At 40.8% G+C, this 21,817-nt stretch overlaps 1 protein-coding gene across 9 annotated transcripts in view; it reads right to left on the bottom strand.

Moving 5' to 3' along the window:
* LOC106504595 (uncharacterized) overlaps nt 1-21,817 on the bottom strand; it is a 666,799-nt gene that overhangs the window by 199,746 nt on the left and 445,236 nt on the right. The window contains exon 4 of one of the 9 annotated variants that reach the window (XR_014812192.1): nt 10,943-12,976. The exons of the other annotated variants lie outside the window; for them this stretch is intronic. The gene's annotated coding sequence lies outside the window, so the exon portion shown is untranslated. Of the gene's footprint in view, nt 1-10,942; nt 12,977-21,817 lie in introns of those variants that run through there. 9 annotated transcript variants of the gene reach the window in all.

The following is a 21,817-nucleotide window of genomic DNA, read 5'->3' as shown; positions in this document are numbered from 1 at the left end:
CTTTTTCGGTATTTCTGTTTTGCCTGAAGCTAACTCCAACTGTGTGTAAGGCCCCCTGTGCATGCTAAAGAAACCCAATCCTTTCTGATTACAATCAAACAAAAACAATATTTCATGTGTGAGATTTTAGCAACCACTGGGTAGCAAATATGCCCTTTCAGTCAATGAGACCATCCTAAGCCCAGACAAGTTTCCTAACTGACTTGATATCCATAGATGAAAAGGATGCCTTCGACTTCGCCCTATGGCTCTGCCCAAGGAACTTGGAGCTGGTGCTGTTTGCCCAAAGGAGAAATGCTGCCTAAAGAGAACTTTCCTTCCTCTTTTCTTTCTTCTCTCTTTTTTTAAAAAGCAAATTCCTAATGATCCCTGCTCAGCCTGGAGGCATTTATCAGATTTACAGGCGTATTCTCACAAGGGAGAAAGAGGAAAACAAACCACTTCCTCCCTTGCCCCAGGGACCCCAGAAGGTGAATAGGGAGTAACCGGGCACTGGAGGATGGAGGTGGAAGCTCCAGCCACGTGCAGAGTCACTCCGACACCTCCAGCAGGCAGACCACCAGAGAGCAAAAAAAAAAAAACTTAGGAGCTGGAAACAGGGGAACATGAGGAACGAAAAGAAAGAGCTGGAGGTGGAGACGGAAGAGCAGGGGCCTGGGGCTGGAGGTCCTGTCATTGTATTTCTTTTGAAAGAAAAATAGGGGACGTTCAGAAAAAAAGGGCCAATCAACAGGATGAGGAATCTCACCTAATATCTGCTTATTCTATGTCTAGGTTTTGTATTTATTTTATGCCTTAATACAATGGAGAGGGTCCGCCCATCTGTAGCTTGACAGTTTGTAGGCTTTTACCTCAGTGTAATAAATCATGCCAGCTTTTATCATCAGATATGGGAAGTCCAAGGCATTCCCATGTGACAAGGCTCCTGATATACTGTATAATGAAGAAATAACGAAATGGAGTTATGAAAATGGGGCTCTATTTTCTTTTTTTTTTCTTTTTCTCTTTTTTTTCTTTTTTTTTTTCCTTTTTTTTTTTTTTTTTTTTTTTTTTTTGGCTCTTTCAGGGCCTTACCCACAGCACATGGAAGTTCGCAGGCTAGGGGTTGGATCCGAGTTGTAGCTGCTGGCCTTTGCCACAGCCACAGCAATGCTGGACCTGAGCCATGTCTGTGACCTACACCACAACTCACGGCAATGCCGGATTCTTAATCCACTGAGCGAGGCCAAGGATCAAACCCACATCCTCATGGATACTAGCTGGATTTGTAACCCACTGAGCCACGGCAGGATCTCCCTGGAGCTCTATTTTCAGGGCTCACATGTGTGCACTAAAAAATATGCACGGGAATTTCTGGCGTGGCTCAGTGGCTTAAGAACCCGACATAGTGTCTGTGAGGAAGTGGGTTCAAACCCTGGCCTCACTCAGTGGGTTAAGGATAATGCTTTGCCACAAGTTGCAGTGTAGGTCACAGAAGAAATGCAGATTCTGCATTGCTGCACTAGTAGCTGCAGCTCTGGTTCAACTCCTACCCTGGGAACTTCCATATGCCATAGGTATGGCCGTAAAAATTTTAAAAATATGCACAACCTAAAAGTTGAGAGTTATGTTTTATTCAATGGATAAAACTGAGGACTTAAGCCTGGGAGGCAGCATCTCAAGTAACCCTGAGAAAACTGCCAAGGAGGTGAGAGGGGAACTCAGATACATAGGAGTTTTGCAACAAAGGGCAGATACTCTGGAACAAAAGATTATTGTTAATAAAAGAAACTAGATATCTCAAGGATGTAGTGCTTTTCTATTTATGGGAAGATTCAAGGGTCTGTGCTCACTGAAATTATTCCTTTACTAGGCATCTCAGCTCTTTGGGGACTGTATCCTGTGTTTTCACATCCTGAGGGTTCACCATCAGGAGTGGCTGTAGTTTCATGGCTGCTAGATGGCATGTATTCTTTGTTTCCTTCCCGAGTTCCCTCAGGGCTCCTTGGCTCACCCTTGGAGGGGGCTGCAATCACTGATGACTGTGACATCCTTTGTTTACTGGTATGGCCGGCCATATTTTATTTCTCACATGTAATAGCTGAAGTGATGGGGTGGGCGCCTTTTCCAATACTGTCTAAGTAGACACAGATAGGGAGAGTAGGGTGAACTTCATTTGAAAATAATGCCCAAGCAGGGAAAAGGAGATTTGGGCAATTAAGTCTCCAGTCTCTCTGCTCCAGGTGCACAGAACTAACCTCCCTTCACCCCCAGGGCCATGCTGAGCCCCACCCAGAGAGCCCCTGAATCCAGGTACCAGGGAAGGCTCAATCAGCCACGCCACAGAGACACCCTTGTCAGGGCTGTGGAGTGGGGACCAGTCTGAGCTCTCTGGAAGATGGGTTGGTGAGCAATGGCTCTTCTATCCTGCCAAGGAAAAAAAGCCTACCTCCAGGAGCTGCTCGTCAGCCTCCAACTGAGAAACCACTTTGCAGTAAACTTGTCATCCTACTGGATAGGACTGGTTCCACCAGGAGCATTTCAAAGCCAACCCCAAAGATTGCCCTTCATGCTCTAGAGTAGAATGAATTGCAGTAAGGCCCACTTACAAATGTAAATGCACACTCTACGTTGTGTACACAAAGGTGATATGAAAAAGAGTGATACCTGACCTTTATTGAACTGTGTCCCAGGTACTGTGCCACTGCTGGCTAGCAGAGGTTTCTTAGAGGAAGAGCGGGAGATGTGAGTTCTGGAGCCCACATGCCTGGGTACCCATTTGAGTACCGAATCCCACTCCATCATGTACCATTTGTATTCCATCACCTTAAGTCTTGTTTTCTCATCTGTAAAAGAGATAATTATATCCCTTACTGAACAGGGTTGTCGGGATTAAATGATGTAATTTGTGTGAAGGTATCCAGGAGAATGCCAGGTGCATAATGAGCATTTGCTAAGAGGTAGCTGTTAATGTGACAAATTCACTCCTCACCACGACTTTAGGCAATGTCCATTATTATTCTGTTTTATGAATGTAACTGAGACTTAGGTCATCTAAGGAAGTCGCCCACAGTATGTAAAGTATAAAAGGACAGGTAAAGGTTCAAACTCCATTCTGTCAGATTCAAACCTCTGCTTCACTGATTGTCTTTTACTTTCTCACATTGTTGACACCCTTAAAGAAGAACTTGGAATGGATGCAAAAACTAAAGTATAAAAAAATGCAATACGCAGTATTTTTCACTTTTTTTGAGAAGAGAGAAATACAGGAAGTTGAACAGTTTAGTTTACTTTGTCTTCATCAGCTCCCTTTTTGTCTCCTTTGTCCCTTTATCTTTCTCTCTACTTCTCCCTCTTTCTTCCTAATGATAAAATGATCTGACATAACACAAAATGCAAATTATGTGATATTGCCTTAAATTGTTCCAGGTCATTTAGCGCGCCGTGAGCATTCATTACAACTAATTATTGTAACAGATTTTTATTATTCATAATTATTTTTTCATGTTGTAATGATCATACATTTTAAAAATTCTGGCCATGATGAGTCACCATTCATGCTTGTCAGGGATTTTTTTTTTTCTTCTTTTCTTTACAGAACATTTAGATGCTCATTATCATCAATATATTTGTAGGTTGTTATTATTCATATCCAATAAAGCCCTTTTGGGGTATGCAGAGTGACTTCTGAAACCCAGTAATTCTCGGGTCTAATGACAAAGTGATGCTCTGCTTAATTTTAGAAAATCAAATTAACTACCTCTGATTAAATGTACAGCAGATTTCACTGTGTTAACTGTGTCAGGTTCATGACTCCAGGCAGAGAGAGAGTTTCCTTAGCTCATCTCTATGCAGAAAATATTTTTTTTTTAAGATCATCTTCCAAAACTGGTATATTAAGCAAATGCATGCATTCCCTGGGAATAGGAAAATGATGAACAAAAATTCTCTATTAGTTAGGAAACTGCATTTACACTGTCAACAATTAGAATCTGGATGTGGCAGGTGCAAATTTCAAGCCACATGCAGCAAATATTTTATTACTTTCTTTAGACTAACTTAGTTTCAGTTAATTGCCCCATTCCTGTCTAGCTCATGTCAATTTCAGCTCTTCTTGGCATATACTTGAGGTCCCAAGGGCACTTGAAGGGCACATTCTACCCCTTGAGCTTGTGCCAAGAACAGAGATGTATTCAATGTTGACGTATCAGCAGGCCATCTTTGGTGATGCCCTCACTCCCTACAGCTCAGATGCCCACTACCTTTTCTTGCATGGCTCCATCAGTTTGGTTGCTCTCCCATGTCTGGTACAGAAATTATTGAGGTAGAAGTCCTGGGCATAGGATCCACCCTCCTTGGTGCCCCTCTTGGCCCGTCCTTCCCAGGTGCTGCCACATCCTCAGGTGCTATCTTGCAGGTACAAATTCCCCTCTCCAGCTAAACCTATAGCATTCTCTTCTCCAAGCTTCCCTGTGCAGGAATTCACTGACAGGCAATCTCATCTATCTCCATTCTCATTTTATGAGACCTCCTCCAGCTACAAGGCATTAAGTAGCACTCAAATGCTCCTGATTCCTAAAGGTTTATCAAGCTCTGATCTACTCCCTGACCTTCAGACTCTATCCTTTCTCAATATCCCTTTTTATGTATCTAGTAAGTGTTCCACCTGTTGTATGTCTAAACAAAAATCTGAGTTACTCCCCCAAACCTGCTTCTTTAGAGTTTTCCCATTTCAGTAAATGGCACCTGTATCCCCCATTCACTTACTCACTCACTAATGTAGACCTGAGAATCAGCTTTGATTCCTCTTTCTTTTCCACTGCTCAGCAATCTCTCAGCAAATCCTAACACTATCTCCACAAGATGGCCCGCATCTGACTACTTCTCACCATCATCACTGCATCACCTAATACCTAGACTACTCTTAACTTGTCTCCCAACTTCAACCCTTGCCCATCATAATCCATCCTCTCTGCAGAGCAAACTGATGGTTCTAAGGCATAAATCAGATCATAATGCACTTTGGCTTCAAAACTTCTGGTCACTTTCCATTACACATAAAACCCAGACTTGCTGTCCGTAAACCTCTGTACCTGGCCTCTGACTTCCTCATCTCTACTGCATCTTCTTCTTCCCTCCCCATCATCCGTGCAGCTCCAGACAAACTGGCCTCCTCCCTGTCCTCAAATAGAGTTTATCTACTTAGCTGTTAATATTTATTGCTCCCAGGGTTGTAATAAAACACTCTATACAGGGTTTTCTTGTTTTGTTTTGTTTTTCATTTAAACCTCACCACAACTTTTTAAATTAGGTACTATTATTGCTGTTATTTTATATATATTTTATATATATATTAATATATACATTATAATGTGACAGATCCAGGTGAGAGAAACATGAGGAGGAAAAGAATTATAATGCAGGTTTGTGGATAGGCATCCTGCCACTATTTCAGAATCGGGCATTCTCAAGTAGATATATCTGCCACACTGCAAAGCATTCTGTCACAAACAGTTAGTCACAAGGTTCTAGTTAAATCAAGGAGATATTTGACTGGGAAACTACATCTTCTGTTTGCTCCCCTAACACCACCAGTTTTCTATAAATATATATATATATATGGGGCCACCAGTTTTCTATAAATATATATATATTTATATATGGGGGGGTTGGTTCTTGGACAAGCAACATCACCATCTTCTGAATCTTCTTAGAAATGTAATTTCTCAGGCTATTTCTTTTTTGTTTGTTTTGTTTTTTGTTTTTTTAGGGCCACATCTGCAGCATATGGAGGTCTCCAAGCTAGGCATCGAATCAGAGCTGTAGCCACTGGCCTACACCAGAGCCACAGCAATGTGGGATCCAAGCTGTGTCTGTGACCTACACCACAGCTCACAGCAATGCCAGATCCTTAACCCAATGAGCAAGGCCAGGGATCGAACCCATGTCCTCATGAATACTAGTTGGGTTCGCTAACTATTGAGCCATGACAGGAACTCCTCTCAAGCTATTTCTAAGAACTACTTAACCAGAAACTGTTAGTGGGTACAGAAATTTGAGGTTTAATAAACACTCCAGGGAGTTCCCATTGTGGTACAGTAGAAACAAATCCGACTAGTATCTCTGAAGATGTGGGTTTGACCCCCAGCTTCGATCAGTGGGTTAAGGATCCTGCGTTGCTGTGGCTGTGGCATAGTTTGGCAGCTGCAGTTCTGATTTGACCCCTAGCCTGGGAACTTCCATATGCCGCAGGTGTGGCTCTAAAAAGTAAAAACCAAATGAACAAACAAACCCAAAATGCAGAGAATTGGAAAGGGAGTAACCTTATCACTATATCACTTAGTATTCTATAAAGCCTGATTCCTGGGAAACCAGGTGAACCATGCTTTGAGTGGCACGTTTGTAGATATTTCTACACCAATGAAAGCCAAGACTTGCTCAGCGGAAGGCATGCAATGAGAGAAGGGAGGGGAGCTAGATGAAGTCTCCCATGTAGGCTTCGGTACACTCTGCTGATGAAGGCCCAATCTCATCACAGGACACAGTGGCTACAATACCTTGGGGGTGGGGTAGCATTGGTTGCCATTGGGGGAAAGATGAAGCCCTCTCAGATTTGGAGTGTTTCATCAACAGATGGTCAGCAGTAAAACTTAATGGCAGATAATTATAGTGATTTGAGTCCAGAAACCATTAAACACATACACCCTCTTCAGTCTGTCTTTTCAGAGGACACCAACCTAGCCTGTGAAGCATTTCTCAGAAGAAATTGTCGAATGCCTCCATAAGGGGGCCCTAGTTGTTGGTAATGTCATTTGTTCTAAGAACTCCAAAGAGAAAAGACTCTCATCTTCTTAAATATACTGTCTCCTGCCTCCAAAAAAAAAAGTGAGTCTGTTTTTGGATCACTCATGTGTCTCAATTGAATCTTGTCAACCTCCGAGCTTTGTGCTAGTTTCATGCATGTTTATTGTGCAGCCCATGCGCATTCACTCAGAAGCTATTTCCTGAGCTCTTACAATGCACACTGGGGAGATGAATCAAAGAAGATAGAAGTGACAAAGTTCAGACAGGACACTGTCTCATGGGGACTCATAGAGAGAAGCAATCATGTCCATTGGGTCCACACGGCAGCTCCCCAAACCCAGATCTGGCACACTTTGCCGAAGTGCAGAAATCAAAACCATTTCAGGACTCTAAATCCATGAGTAATGTTTGGCCACCAACAGGAGAAGGAGTCTTAATAGCCTGATAACTTTCTCTTCATGCCCTGGAGTCATGACCTTGGGCACAGCTGTGGTCTTTTTTTTTTTTTTTTTTTTTTTTTTTTTTTGCTTTTCAGGGCTGCACCTGTGGCATATGGAGGTTCCCAGGCTAGGGGTTGAAATGGAGCTACAGATGCCGGCCTGTGCCACAGCCACAGCAACTCGGGTTGTGAGCTGCGTCTGTGACCCACACCACAGCTCAGGCAATACCAGATCCCCAACCCACTGAGCAAGGCCAGCGATTGAACCCACAACCTCTTGGATAGTAGTCAGATTCGTTTCCCCTGCACCATGATGGGAATTGCCCATAGCCGTAGCATTGAACAATCAACATAGACTCCATTTCCCTAAGTTCAAAAATCACCACCAGCCTGTGCCAGGTGATACCCAAACAGGAAATTTTGATCTACTCAGACAAACTTCCTGTTATCTCAGTGTAAAATAATCAGCCAAATTGATATTTAAGTGGACTAAGTGTTTGGTAAGGTTTTTGTTGTTGTTGTTGTTTTGTTTTGTTTTTGTCCTTTTTCTTCTCTGAACTGACAGGTCAAATCAGTCAGAAGAAATTGCCAGCCCCGGAGACAAAGTCTAAATTGTTTTGCTGTGCACTTTCTGAGGAAAGCTTTAAATCACCCCCAAACAAGTCCATGCCACTTTCACTGCATTGCTAAAGTCAGCTGCAGGAGAGGCAGGGAGAAATCAGTTTTAGTTAGGAACTAATTTACCAGACTTTACTATGCCCCAGGCCCTTTCCTAAGCACTTTACCAAATTTAACTAGTCTAATACTTTTAACAAACCCTGAAGAACATTATTAATCCCATTTTATAGATGAAGAAACTGATTCGCATGGAGATGCACTGAGTGAAAAGCGGCCAGCCAGGGGGTGCTGAAGCCTGAATTACCTGAGGTTATACAGGCTTTTGGCGACTGTATTACACTCTCCAACCTCAGACCCACTTAGGGTAGTCAGATCACTCAGGTTCACAGAGACCCCTCAGAACATCTAGAAGGCTGAAAACGCCAACCAGCTGGAAGTCATGGGGCCCAACAGTGGCCCAGACAGTGAGACAATTTCTCAGAAGACATCTGGAAGGGTCACAGTTGCCCTCTTCAAAGTTGGACGGATTAGTATTTACAGAATGAACATAATTATTCTGTTTCTCAAAAGGCCAGCCTAGATCAAATGGTGAAAGACAGATGTGATATTTCCTTCTTCTGTTTGTTTTTTTTTTCTTTCCTTCATTCAAAATTATTGTGGGTACAACATAGGTGCTCATAACAAGGTCATCAGAGTTGGGCAGATGTGGGTGTGAGTGGTCCACGCTTTAGTGTTCACAAGTTGCATTTGCCACATTTTCTGTGTATCTATCACAGGACACTTAGGTTGTTTCCATAATTCCTGTTGTAAATAATGCTGCAATAAACTGGGTGTGTAGATATCTCTTTGAGATACTGATTTCGTTTCCTTAATATATACATAGAAGTGGAACTGCTGGATCACATGGTAGCTCTATTTTTATTTTTTCTTGAGAAATGACCAGAATGTTTTCCATGATGGTTCTACCAGTTTGGATTCCCACTGATGGTGTACAAGGGTTCCCTTTTCGCTACCTCCTTGCTAAACTGTTGTTATCGCGTATATTTTTGATAAAAGCCATCTTAGTAAGTGTGCAGTGTTACATTTCCCCAAAGATCAGTGATGTTGCACATTTTTTTATATACCTATTGGTCATTAGTATATCTTCAGAAAAATGTGTATTCTGTGATACGTATACACACAAAAGGAAATATCATTCCATTATTTAAAAAGGAAATCCTCCCTTTTAGGACAACACGGACAAATCTGGAGAGCATTATGCAAAGTGAAATAAGCCAGGTTAAGACAAATATGGCATGGCTTCTTAGAAACAATGGAATAGTAGTTACCAGGGGCTGGTGGAGGAGTTCCGGACACGGCTAGGTGGTTAACGAACCCGACCAGTATCCATGAGGATGTGGCTTTGATCTCTGGCCTCGCTTAGTGGGGTAAGGATCTGGCATTGCTGTGAGCTACAGCTCCTATTTGACCCTTAGCCTGAGAACCTCTACATGCTGCAGGTGTGGCCCTAAAAAGACAAGAGGGATATAAAAAACAAAGAACAAAAAAAAACAAAACAGGGACTGATCGAAAGTTAACATGAGCAATACCGTCAAAGGGTACAGGTTTTCAGTTTTAAAAGGAATAAGTTCTAAGGCTCCGATATACAATTAGGTGACTATATTTAACAATACAGTATTGCATGCTTGAAAGTTGCTGAGAGTGGGTCTTAAACATATCACACACAAAAAAGAAAATTAACTATGTGAATCATTGTGAGGTGATGGCTTTGTTTATTATCTTGCCCTTGATAATCATTCTACCATGTATATGTGTATCAAATCATCATACTGCTGATTGAAAGATAAAGTTAATGAAATATAGAAGCTTCCACTGCCATGGGGATGTTATTATAGGCTTTTATCCTCATTCTCTTGATCTGTAAATCGGGCAAGTACTTGTACTTATCTCATAGCATTGTCAAGATTAAATAATATCATGTTAGTAAAATGCCAAGTATAATGCCTAACTCTATTAAAATTATTTTTTTGCTCTGTTACAGGTTTGATAGGCGATAAGATTAATGACATGCCTCTGTCATTAAACAGATAGAAATTGCAGTGATGAACGCAGTGATGCAGCTCACACAGTATCATGGGAACAAAGAAAATAATTAACAGCTTGGGGAAAGTGCCAAATGTTCCAACAAGGTGGTAACTTCTCCTTGGTATTAAAATAAATAGTTTGTATAGCAGACAAGGGAAATAAAGGAAGTAGAAATACCTTGCGAAAATTCAAGGACACCTTTTTTAAGTTGGGTTTGCATGACAGTGGCAGAAATATAGAATTATTAATCAGGTCAAGTGGGGAATAAAGAGGAAGAGTAGTGTGGAACTTTCTAACAGAAGGAGCCCCTCTGCAGTGGAAGAGAGTAGGCTTCTGCTAGGCTCTCATAACTGGGGCTTTATGCAGAGGTTGGATGGTCGTCTCTCTTTAAAAACTGTGGTGGCATGTATCGTTTTTGGGTGCTTGCTTCTCACCTGAGATGTGATTTTGCACAGACCACTTAGCCACTCTGAATGTTAAGCTTCTCTGCAGGAAAAAAAAAAAAAAAAAAAAAAAAAAAGGGATAACATACTCAAGAGAAGACTTAGAGCATCTCATATAAAGTGTGTGCACAAAGATTTTAAAAGATGCATTCATTCTTTTTTTTTTGCCTTTTTGCCATTTCTTGGGGCGCTCCCGTGGCATATGGAGGTTCCCAGGCTAGGGGTCTAATCAGAGCTGTAGCTGCCAGCATACACCAGAGCCACAGCAAAGCAGGATCTGAGCTGCGTCTGTGACCTACACCACAGCTCATGGCAACGCCGTATCATCAACCCACTGAGCAAGGTCAGGGATCAAACCTGAAACCTCATGGTTCCTAGTCAGATTCGCTAACCACTGAGCCATGATGGGAACTCCAAGATGCATTCATTCATTCAACGACTGTTCGTTGAGGGTCTATGACATTCCAGAAACAGTGTAGGTGTTAGGAATACAACAGTGAACAGGGATCCACTGTACTCGTGGAGTTTATGTTTTAGGGATGGGAGGCAGAGACAATAAACACAACCACATATAAATATATAATGAGTTTTATGGTGCCAAGTGCGATGGGGAAAATAAAGCTGGTGATGGGGATAGGGAACACTGTGCTGAGGTTGCAATTTTTCAGAGTGATCAGAGAAGGTCTCTGAAAAGGTGAAATTGTACCTGCTGACCATGAAAGCACGAGCCAAGAAGGAGCAGCCAGAGATAGAGGAAGCAACAAGAGGAAGGACCTCAGGAGCCACATAAAAGTCATATGATTAAGAAGACACTCTTATTGTTTTCTTAAATGTTGCTGAGACATGGACTGAGCTGATCAGTACTGGCTTTGACAATGAGAAGGGAATAGGGGTGGGTCAATGCCGATGAGTTCTTGTAGTCGAAAGGTGGGGATCAAATCTGATGGGAGTGGACAGAAGAAGAGGAAAGGAGGTAATGAGTATCAATTAATAATTCACTGTGGTTGGCTTAAAGCAGAGTCAAGAAATGGATCTGTAGCTAAAGAGGAATGTGAGGTCAAGGAATAGGGTTTTATTTCCTTCTTATTTTCCCTACCTTCCTTCTTTCCTTCCTGCCTGCCTTTCTTTATTTCTTTTTTTCAAATGGCAGGTATTGTAGCATATTTATATGTTGATATGAACAATCCAGCAAAGAGGGAAAAAATTAATAGCTCAGGCAAGAGAGGAGAGGATTGCTGGACCTCTCCTTTAAATAGAGGAGTGAGGATGAGATTTAGTGCATAAAGGGTGAGGCTGGCCCCAAAGAGATATATGGATATTTCTTCCATAGTGATAGCAGGAAATGCAGAGGAAAACGGGCTCACATCCACAGAGGATGGAAAAGGTGATGCTTGCTTTCTGCTTTCTTTTGATGTTCTAATCAAACAGTGCAAACTTAATAACAAGGACTTGGTATGGGGAGGGAGTAACCGTAGAAGGTTTGAGGAAGAGAGAAGACATAAAAGAGTCATCTAAGATAGTAGAAGATTGAATGGTCTGGAAAAAGGTCATCAAACCACAGCTTTTGGGCCAGATCCAGCCCACTGCTTGTTTTCGTAAATATTTTAGTTGGAAGATAGCCACGCCCACTCATTTAAGTACTGTCTGTGGCTGTTTTCCTGCTACGATGGCCGAATTGTGACAGAAACCGCATGGCCCACGGAGTTTAATATACTTTCTGTCTGGCCCTTTTCAGAAAATATTTGCCAACCCTTGGTCTAGAGAGTTGAGTTGGAATTTGAAGCAGTGTAAAGAGTCACAAGGTTGCAGTCATAAATTTGCAGGGAGACTAGTCAACATGGGTGTGACCACTGGGGGAGGGAATGGGGAGAAGAGCTTCAGAGGTTCAGGCAATGTGTATATGAGAAAGAGCTGGAATTAACCAAGGTAGGTGTTCAGCCAGGCAAATATAATAAAGGAAAAGAATGGTGGAGGGGCCAAAGGAGGATAAAAGTGATGAGTGACGGACTTGGAATCAACGCTGATTAAGTGAGGTCACGAGGGGAAAAGTGACAGTAAAATGAAGTATCCGTGGATTCTTAGTCTTCATGGGCTTCAAGAAATATTAAATCAGGGTGTTAAAGGAAATCAGTGCTCAAGGCATGAGAAGAAAAAAGATACTTGAAATTAAAATTATGGAGGGGTCGTCAGTTTTAAAACTAAGGAAAGGTGAGAGAATCAGTTTGGTTAAGGTGAGGATAAAATAAAGCAAATGTAATGTGTGCTCCTCAGGAGTATCTCATACAAATGTAAGAGATTATGTCCAATCTGCTAGACCTGAATTTTGCACATGGTATAACATTTTAATTTGGGAGCACATTTGGAAAGCGTGAGCAATGAAGAACATCCCATGTTTGTCTCGTTTCCAAGAGATCAGTGAAATTGCATTAGAGAGGGAAAATCAAAAACAGGTAGGAGAAAGTATATGAGCTTGCAGTGTCTTCTTAATAACTCCATCTCTCCAGGGACATGGCTCCAACTGAAAGACACTACCCAGGATCACTGTCCCCGGAATGACTTAGATGACAGATAGAAAGCAGGAACTGCAGATTTCATTATTTCCCCCACGCTGTTGGTGAAATGGAGGAGAGGCTGAGTTATGTGAGGTTTTTCAGATCTTTCCAAACTAAACACATTCTGTCAGTTTTCAAAAATCATAAAGAATGACCCATCTTCCTAGCCTTACCCCTGACCCTACTCACATAGCTTTTTCTTTTTTAATCACTGTGTCTCTTACATCAAACATTTTAAATGGGGAGATCACTGGTCTTGGCTGACTTTGTCCATGCTCACCATCCTTCCTGATCCACCTTCAAAGTTATGGATGCATTCCAAACTGATTAAATGGATCACAGCCTTTTGGAGAGTTCAAAACCAGCTGGTTCCAGTCAACTGTATTCCTTCCAATTCACAAGCGATAAATGTAGGGTTTTTCCTCTAGAGGCTGACCCTGAAGTTGGTGATGGATGATTTGATATTATGCCTTTCAGACTGCAGTAATATCTTATCCCCTGTGAAAGTTCATGAATCTGTCTAGATCTTGGGGTAGCCCATCTGTCCACCACAAAACACTGCATATTAAGTTTATTTATGTATTTTTTGCTTTTTAGGGCCCCACCCGTGGCATATGGAAGTTCCCAGGCTAGGGGTCGAATAGGAGCTACAGCTGCTGGCCTATACCACAGCTCATGGCAATGCCAAATCCTTAACCCACTGAGTGAGGCCAGGGATCAAACCTGCAACCCATGGTTAGTAGTCAGATTCGTTTTTGCTGTGCCACGACAGGAACATCATGAGTTTATTTTTAAGTTCAGTTATATATTCAAGGAGATATTTACCCATGTATTTTGTTTAATATTTATGGAACGAATACAAACACACACACACACAATCAACTAGTTGTGAGGAAATAGAGATGAAAAGTCAAATCCCTTGTTGGGAAACATAGACTCCTAGAGAAACAATAAAAAATTAAGTGTGATAAGTAATAGTATAAAAGCAACCAAGAAGAACATAAAAGAAGGATATTGAGCAGTCTAGAGAAGGGTTTCTCAATCATAGTACTAGTGTCATTTTGCACTAGATAATTATTTGTTGCATGGGCTATTCTAAGTATTCTAGAATGTTTAGCAGCATCCCTGACCTCTACCCCGCTAGAAACCAGTAGAAACCCACCCATTTTTTCAAGTTTCAACAACAAAAACTGTTGTCTAGACTTTATCAATTGTCCCTAAGGGAAGACAGAGAGAAAAAAACACATATGAGAATCACTAAAGCTAAAGCATCAAAGAAGGCTACCTAGAGGGGCTTATACTAGAACTAGATCTTTAAGGATCAGTAGTCATTTCCTCAACAAACAGAATGAAAATATAGTTTTTTAAGCAAAACCAATAGACATGAAGAGACAGCACATCTAAAAAATGGTAGGAAGTCCCCATTGTGGTGCAGCAGAAAGGAATCCGACTAGTATCCATGAGGATGTGGGTTCGATCCCTGGCCTTGCTCAGTGGGTCAGGGATCCGGCATTGCTGCGAGCAGTGGTGCAGGGAGCAGACATGGCTTAGATCCCTCACTGCTGTGGCTGTTGCTATGGCTGGCAGCTGCAGCTCCAATTTGACCCCTAGCCTGGGAATTTCCATATGGTGTGGGTAAAGCCCTAAAAAGCAAAAAAAAAAAAAAAAAAAAAAGATCATTTGATGGGACTGCAGAATAGACCAAAAAAAAAAAAAAAAAAACCCCAAAACAACAACAACAAAAAAACAGGCCATAGAGGGATAGGCTTCAAAGATAGATTGGTTTTTATAACTGACTATAAAAATCAAAACATTCCTAATCAAAATATATTTTGGCAATTACACAACAAGGAATATATTATCATACTTAATTTTGTAGATAGTCAAATAGATAGACAGCTGATTTCACGCTTAATGAAGCAAATCACTGAGAGTAGGGCCCATGAGTATGTATATTTTAAAAGCTCTTAGTCAGATCAGGGAATTCTCAGAGCTTTGTTACTCAAATTTGGGTACTTGTTAGAAGGGCAGAATTTCCTTGCAAACCTACAGAATCAGAATCTGCAATTTCACAAGCTCCCCAACTGATTCCTCTGCATGTTAAAATTAAGAGGCACTGCTCTGGTCTAGAGAAAATCTTGCAAGAGCACAGAAGTGAGTGCCGTTAATGTCCACCAGAAAGATGCAGCAGGCTTGTTCAGCACTACTAGTGAAGAAAACAAGAGGAATTCTCAGGAAAACATGCAAGCTTAGACCACTCTTTTCAAATCTGTCCCACATAGTAAACTGAAGACTTATTAGCAGTATAATATATGATCAGGTTTCATCAAATCATTTAGGAAAGCAAGGTAGGGATGAATGTGACCATTGATCATAAAATAACTGCTTATGACCTCAAATCCAAACCTGATGTACATCTGCATCTCTCAAGATCAAGAAACAATCTCAATATTTTAGAGTCAATGAAAAGCCGAGGGAAATTTACTCAGTTCTGGAATAATAAAAGAAAAGAGTTGTTAATTTTAAGAGCATTTTATTTTTGTCATTCCAGATTATCATGCTTTAATTCCAAGCTGAATTTGGAAAGGTAACCTACCAATGAACAATAGAGAGATTAGCTGACTATAAAAACAAATAATAATGATAATTTGGAAAGTTTTTACAAATTGCCTTAGCACTGACTATGCTATATTTTGCAAAAGCAATGGTTTGTTATAAGGAATTATTGCTCCATTTCACGGAAGAAAAAAAACTGAGGGGGAATGCTCATGATCTCACAGCTGACAAGCAGTAGAGTCTGAATGCAATCCCCCGCCATGCTACCTCTTGCTCCTGACCACTCTAATTTAAATATAATTATAAGAAGACATATATTCAAGCCTCATTCATACCACTTCTCAGGCTTAATTGTAAAATGAGTTTGTTTCTCCATCTGTAAGTCAAAAACAGGAATATCAAATCAACAAGGTTTTTATGATTAACTGAGACCGAGTCTGAGAAAAAAGCACTGTACAGTGCAAATCACAATTGGGTAGATTTCAGCCAAGATGGTAGAATGTGTTTATGGAGAAATCTGGCTTTTATTGCAAACATACACAAAATTTTGAGATGTTAAAAAGAAAATAAGTTTGTAATGAGAGGTTCATCTCAATGAACCCTAAAAAGGAATGGAAACGCACAGAGGTAAGCAAGAGCTTGTGTTTAGGTTTGTGTTTGGAATCTAAAACAAGAAGGGAGAGCTCCCATTGTGGCTCGGCAGGTTATGAATGCACGAGGATGTTGGATCCCTCGCCTTGCTCAGAGGGCTAAGGATCAGGCATTGCAACAAGCAGTTTGCAGACGCAGCTGGAATCTGGCATTGCTCTGGTTGTGGTGTTGGTCTGCAGCTGCAACTCCAATTTGACCCCTAGCCTGGGAACTCCCATATGCCACAGGTGCTGCCTAAAAAGATTTTTTTTAAAATAATAATAATAATAAAATGAAAGAGGAAGAAGGGGAGTTCTCTGTGCAGTGAGTTAAGGATCCACCGTCGGTCACTGCAGAGGCTTGGGTTGCTGCCATGGTTTGGGTTTGAAGCCTGGCGGGGAACTTCCACATGCAGTGGGTGCAGCCAAAAATAAATAAATAAACAAGACAGGAAGAAGGTCCCAGGCGTTCAAATGCACTGAACCATGTGTGCCCTATATGTAACAAGGCACAGGAATATAGGATCTGGCTTGGCTCTCCGACCGCCACTGGGGGCCACCATGAAAACTGAGGGCTGAATAGAACCACAGTCACTCCTAGGCCCTGAGCACAGACCCTGTTGCATTTAACGAATGTGCCAATAGAACTGTGTTTCATAACTTGGAGGTTTCAGGTGCTTGATTTTTATAGACTGAAAGCATTCCAGAGTGATATTGATTTCCCTTTTCCCTACCTTACGAAGAAGCACTGCTTGACATGATACAACAAATGATACATGGAGTGTTTGTGAGTGTCGTGAGCTCAAGTCCTTCAATATGAAAAGTGTACCCCTTAACAGAACAGACCAGGGAGCAAGGGAGGCGCTGATGATATGTGAAAGACCAGTTTTTTTAAAAATATGTTTCCTGATATATTTAGATTGTATCTTCAGACTCATAGAAATTAACTTCAGCATAATCTTTATTGATACTATTCTGAACCACTTTTTTCCGTTAGAATAACAATCAAATCTGCAGGCGGAGATGTTAAGAGCTCTTTGTACCTCCATTTTCTCATCTGTGAGATGAGGAAGATTATACATCTATGTGTAAAGATAAATAGATAATTTATATCGATGGATAGATAATGACAGATAGATTGATGATAGATAGATACAGGTATTATGAGAGAAGGGATGATAGATAGATACAGATATTATGAGAGAAGGGATCAGATAGATTGATGATAGATAGATACAGATATTATGAGAGAAGGGATCAGATAGATTGATGATAGATAGATAGATACAGATATTATGAGAGAAGGGATCTTATTAATATGCTAAGCAAACAATAATGACATTCAACATGTATATTTAGTGTCCTGGGTGTCAGTTATATTCCAAGCACTTTACATGAATTCTTTTAATCCTTTCAACAATTTTATGAGTTATGTATAATTATTGCCATTTTACAAATGAAGACGCTAAGGCACAGAGAAATTAAGTAACTCGACTCATTCAAGGTCATAGAGTTAGCAAATAGTAGTGCCAGGAGTCATATCCACTGAATCCATCTTCAGAGTCTGTTCTCCTAACTTCTACCCTATACTCTCCCTCATGCATATCTTAATTAGCCCTCCTTTAATACTGTCAGGAAAGACTCCTATTCCTTTTGCTTTTTCTATCCTCACAATATACAGTGTAGCAACACTGAATAATATTTCTGATAGCTGTCAAAGAGAGTAACCAATTAAAAAGGAAGAAAATGTCAGTTTCTTCTTTGCGGGGGAAGTCCTTAAAATAACATTTTATCTCACTTCCCTGACTTTGTATGTAAAGAATCCAGCCAAGCCAGCTTGGAAGAATCAGCCTTTCTGAGGCATTCTGGGGTAGGTCATGTCCCGTGTTCCCACAAGACTTTCTCCTGCCCCCACAGCCTTATCCATAACCATTAAATGAACATCTTCACAGCTTTGATAATTTACTCAGTCCACACCTGCTCTTGGGTTGTATCTAACATATCCCATAGCAGAGTGAATGAACTTCCATGGCATGTATATGTCTGCAGGGAGAACTAAACCCCCTGGGACCCAACCATGCTTACAACACACACACACACACACACACACCCTCTTTGTTCCAACAGCACCTCAAGCTGACCACTTCAGAACAATTACATCAATAAAATTGTTGTTCTCCATGTATATACCTCTTTTTTACACTATTATATAAGTGATAAAGGGTAGGAATTCTCCCTTATTTTGTGTCAGAAAATTGCAGAATTTTCTTTACTTTAAGAAAGATATACTCAATTAAAGACACTGTCAAGTACCTCTCTTTTGCTTTTCAGGTCTTCTATAAGAAGCTTCATAGGAGAAATTTCTTTTTTAATTGTTGGAAAATCTTCAATTTTATGTTTTCTTTTGTAGGCAATCAAAACTGGTGTCCCTCCCTGTTTTTGCTTTTGCTTTCTCCCCTGTTCAAGGCCAATTGTGATATCTGTTTATCTATTGAACTATCTATCTGCCTAATCTAGTCTAGGAAAGAACTATTTTTTTAAAATATCTAGTACATGAATGAACTAATTAAGGAATTGATACCGTAATTACAGCCTAAACACTTTTACTAAGTATCTTGAAACAATATGCCATGGATGAGTAATTATGATTCTTGTAACACAAAGGTATCTGTAGAGTTGGAAGAAAACCTCAATATTTATACATTATCAATTTTCCCTACAAAGAGAAAAGCATCATCACGTGTTGTTTTAGTAAAAGCAAAAAAAAAAAAAAAAAAAAAAAAAAAGGCTAAATGCAGAAATAAAGAGATGCACATAGCTTTGGCAAACAAAATGGCCAAGAGAATATATTGAATCAATCACAAATTAAAATGACTACATAACACTCTTTGGTCAAAAAATCCAGGCTATACAGGCTCTCCAAACATAAAATCTTCCATGAAAAACAACTGCTGAAATAGGTTGAATTCCTGTGATTCTCTCTGTAGGAAATATCTATTGTCTGTACTCTGGGGAAATACCTTCCTTCTTACTTTATTAATGTGATTTGGGTAGGAGCCTGCCCACTACACACAGTACCCTCCACCCCCTGGACAGAAAATTTAATTTGACCCTGTGAATCACAACTGCTGCCACTGTGTTTGATCTAGGGATGGACAAATGAGTCATGTTGAGTCGATAAGAGTCTCTCAGATGACTCAGTTTGGAACTGGAAGTAAAAGATCATAAACTAGAGCAGAGTGAATTGGACCTTTTTATTTCATCTTTTTCATGTGTGTGTGTGCGCGCATGCGTGCGCGTGTTCGTGCATGTGTGAGAGAGAAAGGGAGGAGGGGGGGAGAGAGAGGAGACGGAGGAAGAGGAGGGAGGAAAAGGGAGGAGAGAGGAGGAGGGAGAGGAAGGAGGAAAAAACCTAAAGACCTCATTTGAACCATCTGTCCCTTTCATGCTGGAAATCAGTCTCACCTCTGAACTCAGACTGAAACTATGGACCTCATACTTGTAACTGCAAATGTTCTGATGTATTTGCCCTACCATTCTTTCTCCAGCCATACTAAGCTCTTAAACGACTTACTGTTCCCAGGTGAGAACTGACCTTTTCATACCTCTGCATTTTGCACATATACCCTTTATTCTATCAACTTCTGTGTAACAAACTACCGCAAAAGTAGTGGTAGTTTTGGGGGCTTAAAACAAACCTTTATTTCGCTCAAAGTTTTGAGATTGTGAATTTAGAAATGGCCCTGCTCCAAGCGGTTTCAGCTAAAGGAGCTGGGGCCGGGAGATGCACGTCTAAGACACTTCCTCCATGGGCGTCTGGTGTCTTGACATGAGCCTTGTGGGCTCTCCTCTAAGACTTTCCCTTGCTCAGACTCCTCACAACAGGGGGACCCCAAGCAGATCCACCCGTGAGATGGATTCCAGGAGGGAACAGCCTAAAAAAGGCAAGAGTTCTGAGGCCCAGGTGGAAGTTGTAAGGTTTTGTTTTGTTTTGTTTTGCTTGTTTTCGGAAGAGCTAGCCTCAAAAATTACAAGCGACAATTCTGCCACAGTTTACTGACCAAGAGTGAAGCAAAGGGCTAACCCAGGTTCAAGGGCTGGGACCCCACAAGGACAGGGATACTGTGAGGTGAGTTCATGGGGGTGAGGAGAGAGCTTTAGAAACCAACGCTCATCCACCCCTCTCTGTCTGCAAAGGCATGTCACTGCTGTCCTGGTTACTCTTCCACATCCCTAAATTCCTAGCGTGGGTGTTCCCGTCTCTAAGTCTTTCCTCCTCCACATGCACATGCTGTCATAGCATGTGGCACATCTCCCTGCGGTATGATTTACAAGTCTGCCTCTACACTACCTTTAGGGGATTAACAATGCCTTAACTCATCTTCATATCTGGGACCTTAACTTACCGCTGGTGCTCAGTAAATGCTAACCAGGTGAGCAAGCATACACCTGTCAACACACTAACTCCTTAGGCTGAGAAAAATCGCAATAGATGGATTCAAGCGGAATTCTTGCTCCCAGAGAAGTTTCTGGGTCACAACTATGTCAGTGTGTGGACTCTTTTCACCCATGATGTAGTTACACACGATGTCAACTAGTATCAGAATATAACAATTTGATGCAGTTTCTGAAAGTAGTCAAAGCAGCGGATGTCAGAATGTTTCACCATCCCGCCAGCTCAGTGACCCCGTCTTTCTCACACGATTCAAGCAAACTTGTGAAGTCATACATTGATCTGGATGGTCAAGTTCACAAAAACTTAGACCAGTTCAAAACATACTGTGATTTAGTCAGAGGGAAATTATTTTCCATGATTTCTCTAATTTGGTGTCTCATAATAATCAGTCTCCACTTGACTGTAAGCTCTGCAGAGGATCCCTTGACCAAGAGTGCATTAAAACAACCTCTGGCAGAGGACCCTCTGTGCTCATAGCAAAAATACAAACACTTGCTCTTAAGTCCAAATAACCATGAGGATGAGGTGTTCATCCCAAACACCACAACAGAAGATTGGATTATGATACGCTCCCCTTCTTTCAAGTTACCAAATTTGTTTTCTTTTTTATAAAGCTTATAATAGCTTCTTTTGTAGAATGCCCAAATTTTTACAGAGGAGAAAGCTGGGAGGATTGATAAATGGGATTAAATATTTGTTAAGTAATGATTATTCCACTTAAGTATATTTGTAATTATTTTGATGTGAAAAATCGTTGTATTTTTATTGAAACAGAGTTGACATACAACATTATTAGTTTCAGATGTAAAACACAGTGACCCTGTATTACAGGATTGATCATCACCATAAGTCAAGGAACCTTCGGTCCCCATATAAAATTGTTCCAATGCTATTGATAACATCTCCTAGGCATACATTATACATCCCTGTGACCTATTTATTTTCTAACTGGAACTTTGCACCACTTAATCACCTTCACCATTCTCATACAACCCCCTCACCTCTCTTCCCTCTGATAATCAACAGTTTGTTCTCTTATCTGTAAGTCTTAGTTTTACTTTACTTTTCTTCCATTGTTTTCTTAGATGCCACATTTGAGTAAATGTTTAAGGTATTTATCTTTCCCTCTCTGACATATTTTACTTACCATAGCAAATGGCAAGGTTTCATTCTTTTTTATGAATAAGTAATACTCCTTTGTAAATATACCACATCTTTATCTCTACATATAGCAATGGACACTTAGGTTGCTTCCA

Source organism: Sus scrofa, chromosome 8, assembly GCF_054392235.1.
Source record: "Sus scrofa isolate SSC_HxYL_T2T_F1_AM1 chromosome 8, Sscrofa_HxYL_maternal_Yorkshire_Landrace_v2.0, whole genome shotgun sequence".
In the NCBI taxonomy this organism is placed as follows: domain Eukaryota; kingdom Metazoa; phylum Chordata; class Mammalia; order Artiodactyla; family Suidae; genus Sus; species Sus scrofa.
This window is presented reverse-complemented; position numbering and strand designations above follow the sequence as displayed.